Source organism: Camelina sativa, chromosome 3, assembly GCF_030686135.1.
Source record: "Camelina sativa cultivar CO46 ecotype springtype chromosome 3, ASM3068613v1".
Taxonomy (NCBI): Eukaryota; Viridiplantae; Streptophyta; class Magnoliopsida; order Brassicales; family Brassicaceae; genus Camelina; species Camelina sativa.
In genome coordinates this window covers 18655553-18660810 of record NC_141882.1, presented here as the reverse complement: position 1 = coordinate 18660810, position 5258 = coordinate 18655553, and positions in this window count along the sequence as shown.

Below are 5258 nucleotides of genomic sequence, written 5' to 3'. Positions count from 1 at the left end.
AGTTTGGAATCAATTTGGAGTGTTTAGACAACACTTAAACCCGTTTTATCTAAAAACATGCTTACACCGAGAAATCAGGCTAAAACCGAGAGAAAACATTGATTCGAAGCAGTAAACAGCTATTTTACTCTTTCTAGGGTCAAAATATGTAACAATCCAATGCGTTAGACTAATTATAAGAGTTCAGGTTGAATTTGGAGTGTTTATACACCACTTTTACCCATTTTTTCCCGAAACAGGCTAAAACCGAAAAAACATTGATTCGAAGCAGTAAACAGCTTTATTACTGTTTCTAGGGTCAAAATGTGTGACAATCCAATGCATTTTACTAATTGTAAGAGTTTGGAATGAATTTGGAGTGTTTAGACAAAACTTAAACCCGTTTTATCCCAAAACAGCCTTAAACCAAGAAAACAGGCTAAACCCGGGAGAAAAAATTGATTCAAAGCAGTAAAAAGCTAAGTTACTCTTTCTATGGTCAAAATATGTAACAATCCAATGCATTTGACTAATTATAAGAGTTCGGGTTGAATTTGGAGTGTTTAGACACCACTTTTACCCATTTTGTCCCGAAACAGGCTAAAACCGAGAAAACATTGATTCGAAGCAGTAAATAGCTTTTTTACTGTTTCTAGGGTCAGAATGTGTGACAATCCAATGCATTTGACTAATTGTAAGAGTTTGGGATGAATTTGGAGTGTTTAGACAACACTTAAACCCGTTTTATCCCAAAACAGGCTTAAACCGAGAAAACAGGCTAAACCCGGGAGAAAACATTGATTCAAAGCAGTAAAAAGCTAAGTTACTCTTTCTATGGTCAAAATATGTAACAATCCAATGCATTTGACTAATTATAAGAATTCGGGTTGAATTTGGAGTGTTTAGACACCACTTTTACCCATTTTGTCCCGAAACAGGCTAAAACCGAGAAAACATTGATTCAAAGCAGTAAATAGCTTTTTTACTGTTTCTAGGGTCAGAATATGTGACAATCCAATGCATTTGACTAATTGTAAGAGTTTGGGATGAATTTGGAGTGTTTAGACAACACTTAAACCCGTTTTATCCCAAAACAGGCTTAAACCTAGAAAACAGGCTAAACCCGGAAGAAAACAATGATTCGAAGCAGTAAACAGCTAAGTTGCACTTTCTAGGGTCAAAATATGTAACAATCCAATGCATTTGACTAATTATAAGAGTTCGGGTTGAATTTGGAGTGTTTAGCCACCACTTTTACCCATTTTGTCCCGAAACAGGCTAAAACCGAGAAAACATTGATTCGAAGCAGTAAACAGCTTTGTTACTGTTTCTAGGGTCAGAATGTGTGAAAATCCAATGCATTGGAGTAATTGTAAGAGTTTGGGATGAATTTGGAGTGTTTAGACAACACTTAAACCCGTTTTATCCCAGAATAGGCTTAAACCGAGAAAACAGGCTAAACCCGGGAGAAAACATTGATTCGAAGCTGTAAACAGCTACATTACTCTTTCTAGGGTCAAAATATGTAACAATCCAATGCATTAGACTAATTATAAGAGTTCGGGTTGAATTTGGAGTGTTTAGACACCACTTTTACCCATTTTGTCCTGAAACAGGCTAAAACCGAGAAAACATTGATTCGAAGCAGTAAACAGCTATTTTAATCTTTCTAGGGTCAAAATATGTAACAATCCAATGCGTTAGACTAATTATAAGAGTTCAGGTTGAATTTGGAGTGTTTATACACCACTTTTACCCATTTTTTCCCGAAACAGGCTAAAACCAAGAAAACATTGATTCGAAGCAGTAAACAGCTTTATTACTGTTTCTAGGGTCAAAATGTGTGACAATACAATGCATTTTACTAATTGTAAGAGTTCGGAATGAATTTGGAGTGTTTAGACAACACTTAAACCCGTTTTATCCCAAAACAGGCTTAAACCGAGAAAACAGGCTAAACCCGGGAGAAAACATTGATTCAAAGCAGTAAAAAGCTAAGTTACTCTTTCTATGGTCAAAATATGTAACAATCCAATGCATTTGACTAATTATAAGAATTCGGGTTGAATTTGGAGTGTTTAGACACCACTTTTTCCCATTTTGTCCCGAAACAGGCTAAAACCGAGAAAACATTGATTCAAAGCAGTAAATAGCTTTTTTACTGTTTCTAGGGTCAGAATATGTGACAATCCAATGCATTTGACTAATTGTTAGAGTTTGGGATGAATTTGGAGTGTTTAGACAACACTTAAACCCGTTTTATCCCAAAACAGGCTTAAACCTAGAAAACAGGCTAAACCCGGAAGAAAACATTGATTCGAAGCAGTAAACAGCTAAGTTACACTTTCTAGGGTCAAAATATGTAACAATCCAATGCATTTGACTAATTATAAGAGTTCGGGTTGAATTTGGAGTGTTTAGCCACCACTTTTACCCATTTTGTCCCGAAACAGGCTAAAACCGAGAAAACATTGATTCGAAGCAGTAAACAGCTTTGCTACTGTTTCTAGGGTCAGAATGTGTGAAAATCCAATGCATTGGAGTAATTGTAAGAGTTTGGGATGAATTTGGAGTGTTTAGACAACACTTAAACCCGTTTTATCCGAGAATAGGCTTAAACCGAGAAAACAGGCTAAACCCGGGAGAAAACATTGATTCGAAGCTGTAAACAGCTACATTACTCTTTCTAGGGTCAAAATATGTAACAATCCAATGCATTAGACTAATTATAAGAGTTCGGGTTGAATTTGGAGTGTTTAGACACCACTTTTACCCATTTTGTCCCGAAACAGGCTAAAACCGAGAAAACATTGATTCGAAGCAGTAAACAGCTTTGTTACTGTTTCTAGGGTCAGAATTTGTGACAATCCAATGCATTTTACTAATTGTAAGAGTTCAGGATGAATTTGGAGTGTTTAGACAACATTTAAACCCGTTTTATCCCAAAACAGGCTAAACCCGGGAGAAAACATTGATTCGAAGCAGTAAGCATCTATGTTACTCTTTCTAGGGTCAATATATGTAACAATCCAATGCATTTGACTAATTGTAAGAGTTTGGGTTGAATTTGGAGTGTTTAGACACCACTTTTACCCATTTTGTCCCGAAACAGGCTAAAACCGAGAAAACATTGATTCGAAGCAGTAAACAGCTTCGTTACTGTTTCTAGGGTCAAAATGTGTGAAAATCCAATGCATTGGAGTAATTGTAAGAGTTTGGTATGAATTTGGAGTGTTTAGACAACACTTAAACCCGTTTTATCCCAAAACAGGCTTAAACCGAGAAAACAGGCTAAACCCGGAAGAAAACATTGATTCGAAGCAGTAAACAGCTACGTTACTCTTTCTAGGGTCAAAATATGTAACAACCCAACGCATTAGACTAATTATAAGAGTTCGGGTTGAATTTGGAGTGTTTAGACACCACTTTTACCCATTTAGTCCCGAAACAGGCTAAAATCGAGAAAACATTGATTCGAAGCAGTAAACAGCTTTGTTACTGTTTATAGGATCAGAATGTATGAAAATCCAATGCAATTTACTAATTGTAAGAGTTTGGAATCAATTTGGAGTGTTTAGACAACACTTAAACCCGTTTTATCTAAAAACATGCTTAAACCGAGAAATCAGGCTAAAACCGAGAGAAAACATTGATTCGAAGCAGTAAACAGCTATTTTACTCTTTCTAGGGTCAAAATATGTAACAATCCAATGCGTTAGACTAATTATAAGAGTTCAGGTTGAATTTGGAGTGTTTATACACCACTTTTACCCATTTTTTCCCGAAACAGGCTAAAACCGAGAAAACATTGATTCGAAGCAGTAAACAGCTTTATTACTGTTTCTAAGGTCAAAATGTGTGACAATCCAATGCATTTTACTAATTGTAAGAGTTTGGAATGAATTTGGAGTGTTTAGACAAAACTTAAACCCGTTTTATCCCAAAACAGGCTTAAACCGAGAAAACAGGCTAAACCCGGGAGAAAACATTGATTCAAAGCAGTAAAAAGCTAAGTTACTCTTTCTATGGTCAAAATATGTAACAATCCAATGCATTTGACTAATTATAAGAGTTCGGGTTGAATTTGGAGTGTTTAGACACCACTTTTACCCATTTTGTCCCGAAACAGGCTAAAACCGAGAAAACATTGATTCAAAGCAGTAAATAGCTTTTTTACTGTTTCTAGGGTCAGAATGTGTGACAATCCAATGCATTTGACTAATTGTAAGAGTTTGGGATGAATTTGGAGTGTTTAGACAACACTTAAACCCGTTTTATCCCAAAACAGGCTTAAACCTAGAAAACAGGCTAAACCCGGAAGAAAACATTGATTCGAAGCAGTAAACAGCTAAGTTACACTTTCTAGGGTCAAAATATGTAACAATCCAATGCATTTGACTAATTATAAGAGTTCGGGTTGAATTTGGAGTGTTTAGCCACCACTTTTACCCATTTTGTCCCGAAACAGGCTAAAACCGAGAAAACATTGATTCGAAGCAGTAAACAGCTTTGTTACTGTTTCTAGGGTCAGAATGTGTGAAAATCCAATGCATTGGAGTAATTGTAAGAGTTTGGGATGAATTTGGAGTGTTTAGACAACACTTAAACCCGTTTTATCCCAAAATAGGCTTAAACCGAGAAAACAGGCTAAACCCGGGAGAAAACATTGATTCGAAGCTGTAAACAGCTACATTACTCTTTCTAGGGTCAAAATATGTAACAATCCAATGCATTAGACTAATTATAAGAGTTCGGGTTGAATTTGGAGTGTTTAGACACCACTTTTACCCATTTTGTCCCGAAACAGGCTAAAACCAAGAAAACATTGATTCAAAGCAGTAAACAGCTTTGTTACTGTTTCTAGGGTCAGAATTTGTGACAATCCAATGCATTTTACTAATTGTAAGAGTTCAGGATGAATTTGGAGTGTTTAGACAACATTTAAACCCGTTTTATCCCAAAACAGGCTAAACCCGGGAGAAAACATTGATTCGAAGCAGTAAGCATCTATGTTACTCTTTCTAGGGTCAATATATGTAACAATCCAATGCATTTGACTAATTGTAAGAGTTTGGGTTGAATTTGGAGTGTTTAGACACCACTTTTACCTATTTTGTCCCGAAACAGGCTAAAACCGAGAAAACATTGATTCGAAGCAGTAAACAGCTTTGTAACTGTTTCTAGGGTCAGAATGTGTGAAAATCCAATGCATTGGAGTAATTGTAAGAGTTTGGTGTGAATTTGGAGTGTTTAGACAACACTTAAACCCGTTTTATCCC